The sequence below is a fragment of the Callorhinchus milii genome, unplaced genomic scaffold, assembly GCF_018977255.1.
Source record: "Callorhinchus milii isolate IMCB2004 unplaced genomic scaffold, IMCB_Cmil_1.0 Scaffold4, whole genome shotgun sequence".
Lineage (NCBI taxonomy): Eukaryota > Metazoa > Chordata > Chondrichthyes > Chimaeriformes > Callorhinchidae > Callorhinchus > Callorhinchus milii.
In genome coordinates, this window is record NW_024704745.1 from 17,461,981 (window position 1) to 17,483,131 (window position 21,151).

The following is a 21,151-nucleotide window of genomic DNA, read 5'->3' on the forward strand; positions in this document are numbered from 1 at the left end:
AAGTGAACTATTTTTTTGAAACAACTAAAACATTTGACATATATGTTATTTGGATAAAAAATACAATTTGCTCCTAATGTGAGATTTCTCATGAACAAAGTTTGCTAGAATTAGTGCATTTGTTAGACCCTTGAAACAATTCTTCAGATAAGTTAGTCATTCACCTCATGACTTTTAGTGGGACCTTACTGGCACAACCATGTTTGTCTACAAAACAGTCACTATGCTTGACAGTCATGATAATAATAATTCTCTCATTTGACGTGGCGCCCTTCACGTCAGGAGGATGTATCAAGTGCTTCACAAGATTTACTACAGAGTGTAGTGACTGTGTGTTTTTGTAGGCACATATTGCAGCCAACCTGCACACAGCAGTGATCCACAAATAAGATTAAGAATAATAATCCTTGCATTTGATATAGCCCTTTTCACGTCTTCTAGACGTCTCAAAGCGCTTCACAGAATATGCTGTAAAGTGAATTGACCGTATATTTGTGGGCAAAACACAGCAGCCAATTGCGCACAACACAGGGTCAGACTCCACCACTGTCAAGCGCTCCGGGACGCTACCCCATGTGAAGGCACTATATAAATGTTGATGGCGTTGTTGCACATGCGTTTGCACATTGTTTGCACATTTGCAAATTAGAACGTAACATCAACAGGAGGCTACTGAATGTTAAAACTCTTGAGCTCATAAAATAACCAGCAGTCACTCTGATTCCAATGTAAGCATTATTTTTAGTTTAGCAATTCTTAATAATGTAATTTTGACAAATGCTCCACCAGCAAAATCTTGATTATGATTCCAAAAGCAATTCAGATTAGAATTATCATTTGTACTCTTGAATCAAGAGGTCATGTCATATAATCGAATATCCAAATGTAGGCAGTGTGATTGGCACTGGCTACTTTACAAGATCACTTACAAGATTGGTTTGGATGATGGTTTGGCCCATCTTTACAGGAAACCTGCACTCTAACATTAAGAGACGTTGCCTGAATTTCATCAATAAATCATCTGCTCAGCCAACTGTGTGAAGTGTTTTGAGACATTCTTCTGATGTGAAAGGAGTTACAAAAATGTAAAGTTCATTGCATTTTATCTGGTGTGAATGTATCATGGCAATCTAAAATTGTGCTTCATTGTTTATTAGGCTATTTGGTTCAGGTTTGAAATGGATAGGTGTGGGGATCAGATTAGTTTGACCCAATTCAAAAATGTCAAAAGCACTCTGTGTGCGCTCCTGCCAAACTACAAATAATTACATATGCCCTATACAACAATGAATTCTCATTGTCAAACCATCAACAAAAAGTGAATTATGTGATGTGTAATCATACAGTTCCATTTCTAACCTTGTTTGCATACTGTTAACTGATCAGCTTGACCTTTTGGATTCCCTTTCTGAGTCAGAAGGTTGTAGGTTTAAGCCCCACATTAAATTTTGAACACATATAGCCTTAACTGACATTCCAATGTATTGCTGGAGGTGTCATACTTCAGATGAGATGTTAAACTAAAGTTATATCTGCCTGTTGAGGCCATCATTAAAGATTCCGTTGCACTATTCAAAAAGTGAAGCAAGTTTCTCCCAGTGTCCTGCCCAACAATATCTTGGATTAAATCGGTCATTCATTTCATTGTTATTTGTGGGGTCCTGTAGCTCAGTGGTTAGAGCACTTGCTTTGCAAGCAAGACACCCGGGTTCAATTCCAGGCAGGGCGAAACTTTGGGCAAGTTTCCTTATTCCAAAAAGCCTAATAATAATCCCTCCAAAACAAAACAATGATAAATCGGTCATTTTCAATCCTCGACTGTTTGTGGGACACTGCTCTGAGTCAGGGGGAACAGGGAGGAGGAAGGCGATGGTAAGCATGATCAAAAAGGAAGGTCTTTAGTTGGGATTGAAAGTAGGGCGGGGGTAAGGCGGAGGGATTGAGGGAAAGAGTTCCAGGGCTTCAGGGCATAGTGGAATTTCAAGTGTTCTTAATTATGTAACTAACAACTGGAATGACATTGCTTGGAATCCTCTTGATAGGTTAATCAAGGCAACTGCAAAGCCTTCTTTGTACACTTATTTGCATATGGTTAACACAAATCACATAGATTGCACATCATTGGGTTCATATCATGCAGAAAATGCTTTGAACCATTTTAAGTGTGTGGTGCCAAGAGGATGAAGTGGCAAGAACGTGTCACTCATTGTGCAACATAACTTGTTTCGATCCACATCATTTCCCTTTTCAGTCAACTCGTCCCCAGATGGCTTTCACTGAACAAGCTTGTAGTTTCAGTCACATTCTTCAGCTACACTAAAGAGAATTCATTCAGTGAACTGGTATCTAATCACACTGACACAAGGCATACCACTTTCTAATTATTTGAATGCATACGATTTGTATTTTGTTTGTATGAGCTTTCTGGATTACCAGACCTCCTTTGTCTGGAATTCAAACCAAACTGGACTGGGTCCAAAACCTAAAAATGAAAATAAAAAATCCACAGGCCACAAATATCCTTGTGCTGAGTGTAGACTCTCGTCAGCACAACTCTCCTCGTTGGGCTGATGCTCACAAAGGCCGCGCTGAGCAGCCTCACTGTCCTTGCTGGCTTCACAGGGGCCAGTGATATCGACTGCGACTCAGATTGTTTGAATCCCACGAGCAGAAAATAGCTTATTTGCTACCTTCTGCTGGCAGGATTCAAACAATTACAACGTCAGTACTGGCATTTTATTACACTTGACTGGAAATTCCGGCTCGATGACCTGGATCTCCCCCCTTTAGTCCGGCTTAAGTGAAATATTAATCCTTACACAAAAACAAAGAGAGCTGGGAAAACTCAGCAGTTCAGGCAGCATCTATGGAGAAAGGAAAGTGAGTCAACGTTTCGGGTCCACGACTTCTTCAGAACAAACGCCTGATGAAGTTCTGTGTTCTGACGATGGGTCGTGGACTCAAAACGTTGACTCACTTTCCTTTCTCCATAGATGCTGCCGGACCTGCTGAGTGCAACCAGCTCTCTCGGTTTTTGTTTCAGATTTCCAGCATCTGCAGTATTTTGTGTTTTGTAATAATCCTTACATTTGGTATTGTGCCTTTCATGTCAGAAGAATGTTCCAAAGCGCTTCACAAAATATACTGTAAACTGCAGTTACCATGAGTTCTTTAATGTCACCTGAACACACAGATGGGACTGGACTCAGTTTTGCGTCTCATCCGAAGATTGGCAACCCCAATAATGCAGCACATCCCCAGCACTGCATTGGAGTGTATTCTTAGACTTTACAAGCTTGGTAGACGTTAAAGGTCTCTTGGCCCTATTTGAAAGGAGAAGGGAGTTTCTTCTGGTGTCCTAGCCAACAATCCCCAATTTAAAAAAAAATCACTTCATTGCTATGTACAAATTCACTGCCACATTCACCCACAAAACACACAGTCATTCCACTATGCAGAAAAACTCCAAATGTCTTTTTCAAAACATTTTGAAGTACAGGTATCTAGGGTTAAATACAGAGATGTGACAAGGAAAGAGATCATTCGGCCCAACTAGATGATAGACACTATATCATATGCAGGGATTATTATTATTATTTCTATCTCTAAAATTCTGACATTTAATTGGCAAACAAACAGCCTTAATTAGACTTCAATATCAGAGCCCTTTAATAACCGAGAATGTGGAAGAGAACAAAGGGAAGATGGATTGTGCAAAATATTGTGTTTATTTCTGGTTGCAGGGATCTCTTGGACCATTGCACTGGCTAGCGATTGGGTGTACGCATCAATGGTTAAGAAATCAGAAGTAAGATGTAACTTTAAGGCTACTTTGCATCTGTCTTGCCATCGATCCAATAAAATTCACCCCACAGTGTAAACATGACAAAATCCATAGAACTACGAGGTTAAGGCAGGTCACCCTGAAGTAGCTGGACCATATAAATGAGTCATTAGACCCAGAAGATTCAGGAGAATTCTTGTTGAAGCAGAGTTCCTGCAAATCAGTGTGTTACAATTTGCTTGCTGGCTGTGTTCAACATCCAGGATGCACCTCCCAGATTTCATATGGCCTGGCCTTTCTGTTCTGTAGACCACCTGAAGGTGTTAAATTAAACGCCAAACGAGTGCTCTCAGCTAATGTTGAGACGGCAGAATAAGAAGGCACGGGTCAGTATTGTGAAAGATAATTTTACACCAGGAAGTATTTATTTACGTAGAGGATAATCAATAGTCAGAACAGGTTACTAAGAAGGGTCATTGAGAAGAGTAGGACCCAATGACGTTTTAACCGTTTGGAAAACAGCTTGATTCTATAATGGGAAGACAGGAAGGTTGTTTCCCAAGAAGGATGGGGAACACCCGATGGCCTCTTGTGTTGCAGCAAAAACCAACAGCAAAATCTACCCCAGACTTCATAAATTGTACAGCTATACAAATGTAATGTTGTTGTTGTTGTGTACATTATTGTGATTTGCAGTCACAATGGAACCAAAGTAGAAATATTTAAGTGGCAGCAAAGTGTAATTTCTCATCCTTAAGTCAGTAGTGTTTGAATTCTAAATGCTGAATAACATTGCTTTCTGTGCAGTTTTAGCCAGTCAGACTCCAGCAGTACCCCAACACACACTTTTCAGGCTTTTGCCAACATGTGCCCAATACTTTCTGGATTTAGGTAAGCAGGATGTGTCCCTCAAGGGAAAGAGTCCGCATTCCAATCTTTGGAAATTGCATGTGTAGGTGGGAAGCATGGAACTCTCAGTTTGGTTTGGATACTCTTAAGCATGGTGACAGGATTCCTCCCGGATGTCATAAACCCAGCTTACCAAAATAAATTCCAATATTTTTAATTACAAACAAGCAGGAAATACGTTCAGTCCAGTAAGACTTTATGTGTCTTCAGATTCTCTGCTGTAATGACTCTCTGTGAACGGCTTGGCCAGGTTTGAGTTGAAGTACTTGTACAAAACATAGCTCCATCAGTCTTGCCTGCTTTACTGTTAGGTTAGAAACTTCTTTTTTGCTACTACGATGATTGCAGATTGCAGATTTTATCATTGTTTCATTCAATTTCCGCTTCAGAAAGAAACATAGGGATTCTGTCTTATCTTTGAGTGTCTGGGAAGAGGGATTTACGTGAGCTTCTTGATTACGTTAAATGGGAATTAGCTGCAATGGTCTGGAGACTTCTGCAGATGTTTGTTGCTGGACTTAATGCTATCACTTTATCCTCCAAACGTCAAATATGTTATATAAATGTAAATTTTATTGTATTGCTATGAATAGCTGGCTTTGAAATTCAATAGTGTTACCATAAATCGGTTGTGGTGCACCTTTGAAAAGAACTGCCTAAATCAACTAAATAATAGACAGAATATAGTTCTGAATCAGAATTATTCTGAATCTTATGTGAAGTTTTACTAGATGTCTCATTACATCTAGTAAAACTTCACAATAGCATAACCTTCTGTAGTCTTGAAGGAGTGCATCATGTCCTTGGAGCAACAAATCTGCTTTTTCCAATTGAGCTTAGCTTCATACCTGGCTAATGCACAAATTTTTGTTTGGGTCACAGTGACATTATCTCTTTTAATGAACTTATTGCACCCTACCATTTGTAAATAACTCTGGTGATATATCCTGAAGCACAGAATCTGTTTTCTGTGGTGATGGATTTCATTTTGTGAAAGGGGGTCATGCTGATTATTGACATTTTCTCGCTAGAAGGATGAACAAAGGGAATTGAGTTACATCAGTTCAGGAGTAGGAGAACATTTGCGGGTGGCAGTTTTATTATTACCCCCACCCTAGGCAGAACTCATCTCTACTGCACTACTTTCTGGAGTGAGACAAGTTTAACACTGTCGTGGCTGTTTTATGAAGATTAAGAAGTTAACGGCAGTGAGCACCTATTCCTACTGCTCTGATCTGGAATGAGGAATGGAGTTTAGGGTAAAACAATCTGTTCTGAACACCATCTCTGTCATTTTTATTTGATTTTTAACTGAACTGAAATATCTTTCCAACTAACAGTAGGAATCCTGCCCTCATTGAAACAGAGCTCCAACTGTGTAAAATAATAACTTGTGCCATATTCTATGCCTATTTTTACTTCTGGGTCAGACACACTTTCATACATATTATGTTCTCAGAACAGTAGTGGTAAATTTTATCAATTTAAATAAAGAGCTTATTGACTGCTTGTGCTTCTGGGGTGGGAACCCGGATGTTGTGCTTCTACAAAAACTTTAATTTGTATAGCTCTCTTCACATAAGGTAATGTCTTGGAGCACTTCACTTCATGTTGCTGAACACTGAGTAAAGGAGGAGGGGAAAGGGGAGGTGACCCTAGGAACAATCAAATAGGAACATTTTTGGGTGGGATTTAAAGACAGACAGAGATAGGGCGAGACGTAGGGTAGAGGGAGGGAGTCCGAAAGGTTGGAGGTATAGTTGCTGAAGGCTAGGACGCCGATGGTGTTGGATGCGTCTGAGAAGAGGGAGCAAGCAGATGAGTGCGGTAGTAGAAAGTCACAGAGGTAAGGAGATGCTTCGGCTTCATAGGTGAGAGTAAGGACTTTGAAGTCAATCTGTTGAGAGCCAGGGAACCAGTGGATATCCTTAAAGAGACTATCTTGGAAACAGAGATTACAAACAAATCTGCTCTGAAACTCTATGAAAATCTTGGATTTGTGAGAAAGAAAAAGCTGTTCAGGTATTACTTAAACGGAGTTGATGCATTGTATCTTAAACTGTGACGGTCAGTGAATCAGAAAGAAGTTCAAAAATGCCTCCTCTTTTTGACATGCAATTTTTTACAAATTGCTTTGCAACCGGACCCTTTAATTTCCATGCAGCTCTTACCTGTCTGCCTCACTGTGTCACACAATGTTGCTGCAGTATGGCATGTCGCATAAAAGCATGCACTAATTTTTTTCAAGTTTTACAATTATCAATATATTAATTGTGTGATTGACTCTTTAATGACGTTACAGAAATGGTTTGTACAAAGTTCCTGGGGCATCCATTGGACTTCCTAACAAGGCCTTTCAATGGATTATAGGAGAGTGGGGGCCAGTGCAATTTATCTTTTGTAATATTTATATTGGACCGTCATACTTCTATTACTATCTCTAGTCTCTAGGTAATGTTAGGAGTGAGGCTCCTGCAAGACTTGCTCCGGCTCAGCTCTGATTTATTCTCTCCCTCCGTAATATATTTTATATATATATCTATATACATATATATTTGTACATGTCTATATAGGTTTGTGCGTTTATACAGTATGTTTGCATGTATTATTGTTGGGCAATTCTCCTTTCTCTTTCTTCTCCCCCATCCGCGTCAATGTAGACCACTACAAGCCAGGTGAAGACAGTGCTGCTGACAGGGTATTGCTTTTCAGCTTTAATTTCAAAATGAATGCCCTGATCATTGTATCAGTGCCAATACAAACTCTTGTTCAGATTAGCTCATGTTAAATTGTTGCCAATCAGAAAAAAAATCTGTAATTTTCCTTCTGGCATATCAGAGTGTAAAGTATACAAGAGCACAGCTTGGTACATTAAAGTGCAGTCTGCTAAATTGGAGACAGCATTACAGTCGCGGCTGCTGATCCTGCTGAGTACACAAACCAGGTCAACTATTGCAGCTGTTTCTAAAATACGGATCCAATTTTTTTCAATAATTTGATGCAGGCATTGTTAAGATATGTCTTTTCCGTTGTCATTTCGACCATAGTTTAAGTGACAATTCATGCCACCTTTATCTTTACACTGAGATCTAAGTTAACACCTGATATCACACTGCTGGATATACACGTACAGGAATGTGTTAGATGCAGTGCAAATTGAAACAAAACCAATTGAGTGTCATGTTCTAAAAATGGGGAAGGGGGCTTCTGAGCTGAGAATATGCAATGTCAACTAACAACCCTTAATGGACATTCCTGATGTAATCTGTTTCTGGGAGAGATCTGAGACCCCAACTAATTACCAGCAATTTTGATTTGTTTTAACATAAAAATCCTTCCAATTCTACACCGCTGCACTCTTGAAGGCACTAATGTTAGCTGGAGTATAGTGCCTCCGAAAACGCACCTGGATCACAAACTTAGAAGAACTCCCCTTCTTGGAATAACAGTTGTTGAAGTTTGGGCATTTTGTGCTGTAGTTTTCTGAATGACGTGACATTGGCCTGACTGACATTCTTCCAAGTACTGAATGTTCTCTCGTAACGTATAAAATGTGCGTATTTTCAATCATATACCATCAACAAAAATGTTTTTTTGTCAATTTAACTAAAAATGCTATCCAATGTAATTAATCAAAGCATAGTGTAATTATCACATTAAAGGAAAGATTCTCTAACATGAAAGGATAGATTAAAACTGTCTTAATTGGGTAAGAATGTCTTCCCGCTGAAATCTTGCTTCTGCAACCCGAACAACAGTGATCTGCTGAATAAAATCCTATCATGTTAACCAACACATTCTACTGAGCCGTAGTGTATTCAGTTCATTTGCAAACTGAAAAAAAGTAATTTTGTAATAATTCTTAACTGTTTTTCTTAAATAAGTCTGTGATTTAACTCAAATTAATGGGTACAACACTCTAACCTTTTTAAACATCCTTATATGAACGTAGGAAAACAGAAAGAGGCCATTCGACCCTTTACCACAAGTTTATTAGATTTGGCGAATCTTTTAATTCCAATCCCCCAAGTTTTGCCAACTCCCATAATACCCAAGTATCTATCCCTCTCTCTTTCTATTGGAGCAAGTTTCCCTTAAGTAAATGTGATGGGTTGGAACATTAATTAACAAAATTCTGCAAAATAGATGGTAATTTCCCTATGATTTTCCTATAATTTGTTATTGGATTAGCAACAAAAAAATCTTTGAGACCCAGAATTGATTATAGCTACAAGTGCAAAAGCCCAGACTGTTTGGAGGTATATTTAAGTTTCAGACATTTATGTTGTAGAATAGCAAACATTTGAATTACGAATTAATAATATTAATTGCTTTTGTTATATTCTCTTATCGTGTCATCGAGACGTGTTGAAGCACTCCATAATGCATTCTATCATTTGCATCATTTAACCCTTGATTTTAATATATTAGATGACACAGTTTGAGAAGCAACAGGTGAGACATTTATTTCTTCCTTGGAGGCAGACCTGATGCTTTGTGGTGAATAACTCGGTCACGGCTGAGTTATGGGCTGGCTTACAAGTGGACATTTAACATCCTACTGCTCCCAGAACGTGTACTGATTTAGCGGTGACTCATTTGGTGCAGAACGAATAAAGGAGTTACTGCAGCAATATTATGGTCATATTACCCATGGCTTTACACAATAGACATGCAGTTAGGGTGAATGCATTAAAGGTGGTATATATTTAGGAGCATTTAGCACAAAGAATGGGTTAGAACAATGATCTGAAGTGCCTTGTCTGCAATAGGACTACTGGATTAAATGTGAGTTAGGCAATTAACATCTTAATTTATTTTCCGTAGTTGAGTTTGAATGGGATTCCTTAATAACAAATCCGAGTGAGGATTCCTTTCAGTAACTGAAATTGTGTCTTGGCAACCTCTAGAACTCTACGCCAAAAGTAAATGATACTAATCCATTCATTTTATATAATGCTTAATCATGTAGTTGAAACATCTAAAAGTACTTCACAGGGTTTACTGTACAGTGCAGTGACTGTATTTGCAGGTGACTTGCTGGAATGGAGTCCCTGCAGGTCAGGTAACATACTTTGGGTTCTTTATTAAGGATTCCTACTTCCATACAGTGTTTGGTAGCAAAATTATAGGATTTGAGCAAGGTCACAGCACTGAAAATGCATTATTGCCAGACTCTGTCCACAGATGTGGTTTATTGATTAATGTATAATGTTCGCTGAGTGAGGGCAGGGGGCAGCTGACACTGTAAGTCACAACAGTGAACCTTGGATGGTTTATGAATGTTATCTGAACCCTGAGATGAAATTACAGACTTATCTTAATTCTAATCTCATTGTTATTTAAAGCATTATCTCAAAAAAGGGGAAATGATTAATTCAAAATACAGTCGCAGAGGAATAACACAGGTTAAAGGCTGGGACATGCCTCAATATGATTATCAGTTTTTATAAGTATTATAAGTGAACAGTATTTATAAGATTCACAGGAGGGTATAATAGGAAATTATTTTACTATTTTGAAGCTATCTAATAAGGGAATTAAGAATCTATTACAAATATCATAATTGTGAATCGGAAATAATTGGTCCTGAGATAATTACACATAAAATGTTGTATCTCCTTAAAAATCACAGTCTCTCAGACTAAAAGGTTAAATGTTAGGGAAGGAAAGTGCAAAGTCTTATTTCCAATTATTTTTCAATTCATTTTAGCTATTATCCCAGTTACAACTCCCTCCCATCACAAAAATTCTTCACGTACACATTCACTACATTTTATTAAAAAAAAAGACCTGAAGCTGCAGCACAGATTTGTTCTGGGATGGAACAGCTTGGATAGTCAATGTTGAATAGACTCCACTCAGACTGCTGTCCATTACACGTATGTATACATAAGCAGGAGAAACATTAGTTCCATCAATAAAGTAAATTGTTTATAACCTGCAGTAAATTAAATGACATGATGATTTTATCCATTCCAACATGACTTTTGAGCTCATTTGGATAGATTCTAGCTATGAAATTTTCAATTCATATTTTTCATTCACTTTTTAAACCTTTTCCTACCTCTTTAGAATTAATTTTAATTTTAGGTATTTAATAGATGATGAGAGAAGATTGTGTGCTTCAACGTGTTTGATCTCTGTACTTTCACCTCTGTGTTCTGAGTTCTTGTCACAATTGCTGGAACTAAAGTTTCCTCTCTCTCTGTCGCTTTCTCTCTGTCATAAGTCTTCCGTGAATCCAGTGTTACTAAACTGACTTATTCTGTCCCTAAGATGGCTGATGTGGAGAGTGAACATATCAGTGGAGTGTGAGTGGCTCTATGAAATTTCCATTAAAATGCATTATTGGGGTAGTTTTGAAGGGTCCTTCACTGCGTTTCAGATGGGACTAGGGAATCCATAATGCTGATTTTGGGTGCAATAGTGTAAAGAAAATCATCATTCCCCTACGCTGAACCTTTCCTTCATCTTGGCCAGCATGAAAGATGCTAAATGAATTTGCACTAAATTGAAGAATCTTAAGCTCCAGGCCCAGATTGCCAATAACCAAGAACAGCTGGGTGTACATTTCAAATATAAATAAGTGATTTTGTTTTCAACCAATTCTAAGCAAAAGCAGTTTTAATAAAAATAGTTCACTTGCCAAGAATTCTTAAGCATGATCAACAACGTGTGTTTTAACGGATGCCACTGTTATAAGCTCGGTAACAGAATGAATGGGTTTGTGAAGATGATGGAAGATTAGGATCAAATATTTAATCCAGCAAAATTCCAAACACATTATGCCTGTGTGTTAAACTCACAGGAATAATGTGTTCTTGAATTGTAGTGAGCATCCTTTTTTGTTTAAAACAACGTGAAAAATCTATTTATGGTTTACAAAAAAAATCTTGCATTTGATATGTCTTCTAGACATCTCAAAGTGCTTCACACAATATACTGTAAAGTGAATTGATTGTATATTTTGTGGGCCAACGCAGCAGCCAGTTGCGTACAGCAGTGTCCCACAAACAGTCATGGATTGAAGTAGCCAATTTATTATTGTTTTTTTTCTTGAGGGTTTAACTCTGGAGTACTCCCCCTCAATTCCTCCACCTTGCCCCCTCTCCTATCTTTCAAATCCTGCCTGAAAACTTTCCTCTTCGACCATGCTTATGGCCACCTTGCCCCTCCGCCCCGGCTCGGAGTCAGGCTCCGCTACTGTTAAGCGCTCTGAGACTCTACCCTACATGGAGGGCTCTGTATAAATGCAAGTTGTTGTTGGATTATTATTAGGTGTGTGGAGTAAGGAAACTTACCCAAGGTTTCACCCTGCCGGGAATCGAGCCCATGTCTCTGTTGCGAGGCAAGTGCTCTAACCAATGAGCTACATAACTCCACAAGTCTTGTGACTTTAAAGTTATTATAATGAGGATTTTCATATGAGTATTTTCAGATCTGCAGCAGTCCTGGAGGGCTGGAGAAGGCCTATTGCATCGGATGGCTCTGCATTTGATCTACCACCAGCCATGTGATTTAGGAAGTTTTGAATTATTTCACATAATTAAAGATTTTAATAAGGTTCTATCTTTTAATGTTTAGCATGTTCTCTCAATTACCCTGGAAAAATGTGAGTGAGCATCTGCATAATTTTAAAGGAAGAGAATTTGCCAGTGAGGTAGAGAGAGCGAGAGAGAGTTTTGGCTTAAAGGAGGACTTTAATTGTTTCTATCATTATATAGAAACTTCTCCCTTCACAGGCTGCAGATAATCCAGAACTCTGAAGCCCGTGTCCTCTCCTGCACCAAACTCCGTGACCCCATCTCCCCCACTTTCGCCCAACTCCACTGGCTCCCTATCCTTCAGAGGATCCAGTTCAAGATCCTGGTCCTCACATACAAAGCTCTCCATGGCCTCGCCCCACCCTACCTCTGTGACCTCCTAACCCCCTACCAACCCGCCCGTTCCCTCTGCTCAGCTGGCTCTGGCCTGCTCCACGTTCCCTGACCCACCCACCCCACCATTGACGGGAGAGCCTTCAGCCACTCTGCCCCCATCTCTGGAATTCCATCCCCCAGTCACTCCGCCTCGCCCCCTCTTTAGCCTCCTTCACGTCCTGCCTTAAGACTCTCCTCTTCGACCATACCATCGGTCACCCCCCCTTCCCCTTCTCTCCCTTACCGCCCCAACCCCAGCTTGGGTCTGAAATGCTGTACTTTGTCCAGCGCCTTCGACGTAATGTAATCTTGTTGTTGTTGTATCATTAATTGTTTAAATACTACAATATTTCTGTTTATTTAGCAGCTGATAAAATCCAACACTTTATTTTTATTGGCTTGTATCAGACTAAAATAATCCATAAAACATCCAGAAAACCAACTTTTATATTATAAACTGTGTTCAGATAAAATGTGTCTTTCAGTGACATTAATTTATCATGATATTGCCTTTCTATTCCTCAGTAACTGACGCCCAAACAGATCTAATTAGCGCAATTCATTGACACGTTCGCCCTTTCAGCAAAAGAAACAATCATCCGCATTTCAGATTTGGGCCTTATTTTATCTTGTTAAAATGTGGAAACCCTCAAATGAATGATGCACCTTTATCCCTTTCCTCCCACACCCGGTCCCATACTTTGTCCTCTTTGTCCTCTTGTGACAAAAAAAATCTGCTCATGAACCTGACTTGTATCGTGTGCTTGAGATTGTACAGAATCCAGCTTGTGCAACATTGCTGATTTCCCACCACAAGATGGAGATTATTGCTTCACCTTCATACAGTGAATATGCAGTATATATAATGCATGCCCAGTTCAGTTATTAGAATAACCCTGGATTTCTATTAATTGCATGTTTGTCTAATTCTGGTACCCTAGTAGGACCAGAATTAGACAGAATTCTGGTCCTACCAATGTAGTTTAATGATACTTGTTCAGTTTAAACTGACAGCCTCAGACAAGTGAAATGAACACATCTGTGAAATAGAACCAGGATCTTTGACACTATGGTTGTCTTAAAAGCATAATCCCAAATCCATTATTGGTTATCCACAGATTCCAAATGTGCCTGATGTAAATGTCACATTATTATTTGCAGGAAACGATATGTCCTCGTCACCTGCTGTGTCGTTACTAATTGCTTTCATCCTAACCCTTCTCATGATGGAGAATAATCTATAATAACACACCCCATATTCCTGGCAGGAAATTGATTGTCATTTATGCATGAAGGCTATAAGAGGGTCAGAGGTGGTGAGCTGCAAGCAGTAGTCGATCACTCGCGGGACAAAAGGCTTTATTGAAAACATTTTTCCATGACGGTAAGTTTGCAGTAATGCCTCAAGCAATGCTTCTTAAAACAGGAGGGGAGGGCAGGAAAAGTGAACATATTTAAAGATTAACCAAACATAAATGGGTGAAATCCCACTTTCACAGAATTACTCCTGGTTCCGTTTATTTATAAGTGTTCTTTTTATTCCTCAGACAAAAGCACTCTGTAATTTCTTATTTAGGCCACCTAGGTTGTCATTTGTTATGACGTTTCCTTCCTGCTTGGACAGATGGATAATACAGCACCCTTGCTGTTTTTAGCCAGGTTACTGACAGATGCCTGTTTACTGGGGTGGTGACAGCAGTAAACACTGTGGAGTCGCACTCAGTAGTCATCACATCTGCCGGACACACATCTTCAGTCAACCAAGCTGCAGGGCAATTAAAGTGCAAATCTGTTGTCCTAGCCGGGAAAGATTTGAATGTAAAAGCTGGAACTATACTTTTGACTTTACATTCAGTCATTTTGAAACTATGTCTAAAATCATCCACAAAACAATCCTGATGTAATTTAATCAGAAGGGGAGAAAAGTAATTTGGGGAAAATATGTGACCTAATAAAATATCACATGTTTACCCCAATATGACTAATGCATTTCCATTTTCTTTCAAAAAGGTACAGACATGTTCATATGATATTTGCTAATTTCCAGGGTTATGTATATCCAAAAATAAAGATCTTAGATACCACAATGATGTAGGAAGCGCACAGATAACAATTCACGGTTATGCAATAGTTCTGGTAAAAGATCCAATTCCAGATCAAGATATCCCCCCACTTTGACTAAATAACTTTCTCGCAAAACCTTAAGATTCTTCCCCCCTTCCCCCCACCCACCCTGGGAATATAATAAGAACTTGTCCTTATATAATTTCTTTCATGTGTCTTGAAACTCTTTGCAAAATCAAAATGACTTGAAATGTAATATAATAGTAATCTTTCCATTGGATGTGGCATCTTTCATGTCAGGAACAGGTCTCAAAGCTCTTCACAGGATATAGTGTTGAGTGGAGCATCTTTTCTGGGTGAATGTGGTAGTCAATCTGTGTACAGCAATGTCCCACAGATAGCCATGAAGTGAATAACCGGTTTTATTTGGGGGAGTGTTGGCCAGGACACCAGGAGAAACTCCCTTCTATTATTCAGTAAATAAATTCCTCCTCCTTTCTTTACTATATTTCATTGCGAAAAAATATAATGTATATATTCTAAGGTTCATACAGTATAATTTTTTTACACGTTCCATGCTTTTCTGCATCTTATAATTCTATCAACCATTTTGAATACAGTATATTGCAGATGTATTCGTGGCAAATCTAATATTATTTTTCTTATAATGGTGCAGTTTTCTGGGTGTACCTTGACCTATTTAAAATATGAGCTTGTATCCAGTGCTCGAATTGAGGTTATTCGACTTTGCCCAGATGTGGATAAAGACTGTTTTGCAGTTCTAATCCTAGCAGTCTCTAGTTTTCACTTGCTGTCTCGCATTATAACAAGCATTTCTTTCACACAATTTACAGCAATCCAGGGGGCTGTTTAGGATGAATGTGTTTAATAGGTCACATGAAATAATTTGACAAATCTAATTATTTGGGTGTACTTTTATGCATTTGATAAAATCATTTGCGTTCTATAAACTGTGCACTTTTCAGATGCTCCACAGTGAGGTGCCGTTGTACTTTCTCTGTGCTCTGTAATGTTATGCATATACCGTTAAATCAATTGAATAACTGATTTCCTCAATGTTTATTCACTTCTGCCGGACCAATACAGCGCATGTAAACTGTGTTGTAATTCAACATTTTTTAAAAAATTGTGGTTTGCCATTTACTCAGATGAAAGTGATTGGGCTGATCCACGTCGAGTTTCAATGTAACACTGGGCTCCTGCAGCTACAAGTAATGAGGCATTAAACTAGCCTGCTAAATAAGCAATTAAACAGTGCGGGCTGGGGTCATGAGGATTAAGTTGTCTGCCCATTGTGCCTGTAGCGTATAAATAATAATAATAATCCTTGCATTTGATGTAGAACCTTATCACGTCTTGAAGATGTCTCAAAGCGCTTCACAAAATATACTGTAAAGTGAATTGACTGTATATTTTGTGAGCGAAACAAATGAAAGCTCCCTAAATTCTTACCAACCTAACCCAACAGATATTATTGGAAACCAAAGAAAGTGGAGAGATGTGTCCCTTTTTTAAAAAAAACACAGACAAACTGATGTTGTTCCTGTCCTGTATAGACTTTAGTGAAGTAGGGTTCACTACTGTATAACAATAGAAAGTGGTATGAATTTTTTTTAAAAATCTGTTCCAGTTGATGACACTCCCAAATAGTAAATGCATTCTGACAGTAATTAATCATCCCATAATACTCAGTTAGTTGCTGAAAAGAGATCAATGAGCAAGTCAATAGGAGTATGACTCTTTACAGAACAATTTTACTGGGATTTTTTTTTCAATTACCGGTTTAGGTTATATAATGACTGACTTGGGGGCATGGGAGGAATCATGGATATAAAAATAATAGTATTCCAATGAGAAAAAAATATAAAATGCAAAGGGGGGACACGAAATCAGACTCTGCACAAAAGCCCAAAAGGGAAGAGCACTGGTGTGAGTAAGTGCAGTTTCACTTGTCTTCATTTTTTTGAAAAAAAATAAAAGATTAGCTGTAAATTGCAGAGCAATAATGCATGTTTCTACCCCCACTCCCAAACCCCTTGTAAAAGAATCGAAGAGGAATTGAATTCCAGCTGCATGAGGACTGGGGATAGGTTTTCTTGTTAGTAATTCTCCTCGCGTTTCAGATTAATGATTCCTATTCTCAGGAGAGAGGAGAGAGGGAGAGGAGGGTTGGTTTGGGCAGTGCATTTTGCACTCGTTCTTCCCTGAACCAGTTCTCACTCAGACCAGCGTTTGCTTATTGAGTGAGTGATAGTGAGTGAGTGAGTGAGTGAGTGGGTGAGTGCAGGGGGCTGGAAGCAAAACAGTGGAGCAACTGGTAGTATAAGGTTTAGTTCTGGTGTGTTGTTGTTGTTGCTTTTGTTGTATCATATTTTTTCAAAAGCTGGAGGGACAAGGCACGGCTTCTGATGGATGGATCGACTTGAAGCATTGCTGGGGCAGGGGCAAGGGGCAAGGGCAGGGCAGGGGCAAGGGCAGGGCAGGGGCAAGGCAGGGGCAGGGGCAAGGCAGGGGCAGGGGCAGGGGCGGGGGCAAGGGCAGGGCAGGGGCAAGGGGCAAGGGGCAGGGGCAGGGGCTGGGGCTGGGCAGGGGCAGGGGCAAGGGGCAGGGGCTGGGCAGGGGCAGGGGCAAGGGGCAGGGGCAAGGGGCAGGGGCTGGGCAGGGGCAGGGGCAAGGGGCAGGGGCTGGGCAGGGGCAGGGGGCCAGGGGCAGGGGCTGGGCAGGGGCAAGGCAATCTGCTTCATTCAGTGTGTGAGTGAGACAGGCTCTGCCTGTGGCTGCGGCTGCTGCTGACTTGTGTGCGCGCAGCAACAGGACCAGTCCCCAACGTTTGACTGCGATGCACCAGGAGTGAGAGGAGGAGGAGGAGGAGGGGAGGAGAGGGGAGGGGGGTGTGGGGGGGGGGGGGGGGCGATGGAGTTTACAACGGACCTGGTCCGGACAGGACCCACACCGCCAGCACTCGTGCGACTGGGCTTGTCGGAGTAGCTGGTGAACTGCCACGAAAGAAAAGAAAAAAAGACCTCTGGCGCTCCCGCTCCGGGGCTGTTCCCGTCCATCCGTATCCCATCCATCTGTGGTTCACGAGGGCGACCAGAGGAGAAAGCACCTGAATCTCTCCCGTTGGCAAAAGGGCTGAGAGTGAGTCACAGGCAGTGCACAGCTGGAACACAACTCACACCCAACTTGGTGGTGGAGAGACTTTATTTGGACTTTGATTTCAACTCTTGATTTGTGTTGTTGTGTGTGTGTGAATCTGAAACTTTATTCAATTTTCTTTGCGATTGATACAAGCACTGGTCGTGTGCCAGCAACATTGCAGTGACATTTCCATTGCTTACTAGTCAAGAAGGCAACAGATAAGGACCCTGAGGTAGGAGGTATCTTCATATTCTCTGTTTGGGGGGGGGGGGGGTTGGGGGTGTTGGTGGAAGAGGTTAGAAGTTGAAGAGGAAACTTATTTTTGGAAGAAATTAAAATTTAAAGTGTTAATATCCAATTAAAATGTCTGCAGTCCTTTGGGTTTTTGTTTGAACTATCTGGATGTACGTGTGTCGAAAATGGCACATTGCCTTATAATCAAATATTCAACGTTTTCATAATAATAATAATAATCCTTGCATTTGATATAGCGCCTTATCACATCGTTGAGGCGTTCTCAAAGCTCTTCACAGAATATATTGCAAAGTGACTGTATTTTCATGCTGGACACATGCTGGTACAAATGCATCCACTAGGAACTGAGATCTTTGTAATGCATATCAGCTAAACGGGTTAGGAACGATGCCGAGATATGATCAGATAGGATAGATCATTGACATTAACGCAACATGCAATTTATTAAATTGTTCTATTATTTTGTGATGTATCCATCTTCTGTGCGAATCAAACAGAGAGAGAGAGAAGGAAAGAAAGCATCAATGGGACCAATTGGGAGAATTCACTCACTACCTTTGCAGAAATTCAAAAGTGACAGTCTATTAGTAAAACCTATCCTCGCAGGCTATTGCAGTGTCTTAGTCTGTTTAATGTAAGACGGGAAATGTAAGGAGCAAAAGAGTAAATGCGGATTAAGACAACTATAAGCCTGTAATGCTTTGCAATTGCAGAAGCTGCCATCTCTCCTCAATTTAAAGTTCATCATTCACTCCAATACCTCTCATAATACTGTATATGAACATCATCTCTGGTATTTGCGAGACCTGATCGAGTAATATGCACATATTAGTGCATAAAATGTACTAACAATGTTACTAACAATTGCTCCAAACAATATTACACTATGAGCATGATCTACTTTTTTCATATAAAAAGTGTTGAGGCATTCTTGGTGTAAAAGATTTTCCATGACTTCCTTTTCCCAGAACTAAAGTACAGTAGTAATAATAAGCCTTACATTTGGTATAGAGCCTTTCAAGTCAGAAGGACACCCCAAAGTGCTGCACAGGATTTACTGTCAAGTGGAGTGACTGTGTGTTTTGTGGGTGAAATACAGTCTTGTTCTGATTTTCAAGCTCGGATCCAGGAAAGTAAGGTTCAGTGTTTCAGATTATACGTCCTCCCTTCCTCTATTTACATTTTCCCTTAGTGAGGAGAGAGAGGGAGCAAAATAGTGCAGAGGATAACAGATTGTCTTATCATCGGACCATTGAATTCCATGCTACTCCAGCCCACCCAGAAGATGGGACTAGAAGCAGGAAGTTTAAACAGCAATAGGCGAGTTTTCTTTTTTAACCTTTTTTTTTAATTTAAGAAAAAGAAAACTGCATAAAAGGAATTCTCAGCTCAGGAAAGGTTTTAGCTGATTCCTTGCTTTTTTTTAACGGTAAAAGCAAATGTAAGAGCAAACTTTCACATTGGATAAATGTTTTTGTAATGTGCAGCAGGTTTGATGTCTCAGAGAAGTGGTGTTCTACTGTAAATGGCAATTGATAGCACTATCCCAGCGCTTTGTGGTTTCCTCCTGACGTGAAAGGTGTTTTATAAATGTAATTTTATTGTTGTTGTTGCTATGCGATTTCAGCTGGTTAGATTCCAGCAGTACCCCAACATACACTCTGGGGTCCCCAAGCCTTGGCTCTTGCCAACCTGCGCCTAATAATTTCTGGAATTAGGTCAGCAGGCTGTGTCCTTCTAGGGAGAGAGTGCGCATTCCATTCCAACAATTTATCTCAGGCATTTCCATATGTTGGTCAGATCCATGGAATTCTCAGTTTGGTTTAGATAACATGGTGATGGGTTAACATATGTATCAGACGCCCTGCTGACAAAAAAAATTCCCCCAATGTATTAATTTATTGTTGTATTGCCCCCATTCATTAAGCACAAGGCATAAAATATGCTAGTTAAGTAACAATACTTCCATTTGTCCAACAACGTCACTGTGAAGCACCCCAAAATGTTGTCCTACATGAAGAGCACATTATAAATGCAAGTGGAGTAATGTAGCGTATTGGTTGGAGCACACTCGTCTCACAAGCAAGCAGAACCTGGTTTGATTCCTGGGCAGGGTGAAACCTTAAGCAAGTTTCCTTACTCCACATGCCTCTGTTTACCTAGCAGTAGATAGGAACCCGGTTGTTAGTCAATTGCTATATCGCTTTTCCGGGAGTAATAATGCCTTAAAACATTTTTAATAATAATAATTTGGTCACTCAATCCACGACTTATTGTGGGACACTGCTGTGCTCAATTGGCTACCGCATTTCACCCACATAATATGCAGTCAGTTTTCTTTACAGTATAATTTGTGAGGAGCTTTGACACGTCTCAATGACATAATAAGGTGCTATATCAAATGCAAGGATTATTATTATTATAAATTGCAGTTGGTATTGTTAGTTGTTTGTCTTCAGCTCTCATCAGATATATTCTCCGTATTTTTCTTTAAGGAAAAAAAGCAAATAGAGTTCAGGTATTGATTTTAAAAATAAACAAGGAAAGTATGTAATTACATATGCAGAATGGAAACTATGCAGTTCTAAATTGATTGTGGTAGCAATTTCTGTGTTTTTTATATAAAGGTGTTGAAATAATTGCATTGTTTTTTATGGAAATATTGTGGTATCATAATGATGTTCTAAAAAATAATAATAATTGCATTTGATATAGTGCCTTATCACATATCATGTTGATATGTCTCAAAGCACTTCACAGAATATATTGTAAAGTGGATTGACTGTGTGTTTTGTGGGTGAAAGTGCTACTCTTTTAATCTCTTTAGCAATTACAGCACATTTAAAATGTCAGATTCCCATTTTTGAGCACGCAATAATGTGTGCAGATCTTGGGTGTTATATGTCATTCATCATTATGCTTTTGAGGAACTCAGTGAAAAAGCATTTGGATAAAATGTCATGGAAGCCTTGGTTCTGTAAGAAATGCTATAACTCAATACGATCGCTTAATGTTAGAAATGAAATTTGACCCAGTGTTGCTGGTAAAATTAATT

General features: G+C 39.6%; 1 protein-coding gene across 1 annotated transcript in view; it reads left to right on the plus strand.

Moving 5' to 3' along the window:
* The first annotated feature begins 18,056 nt into the window (after positions 1–18,056).
* Positions 18,057–21,151, plus strand: part of frmpd4 (FERM and PDZ domain containing 4) — a 185,788-nt gene continuing 182,693 nt past the window's right edge. The window contains exon 1 of the mRNA XM_042334492.1: positions 18,057–18,073. The gene's annotated coding sequence lies outside the window, so the exon portion shown is untranslated. The remainder of the gene's footprint in view (positions 18,074–21,151) is intronic.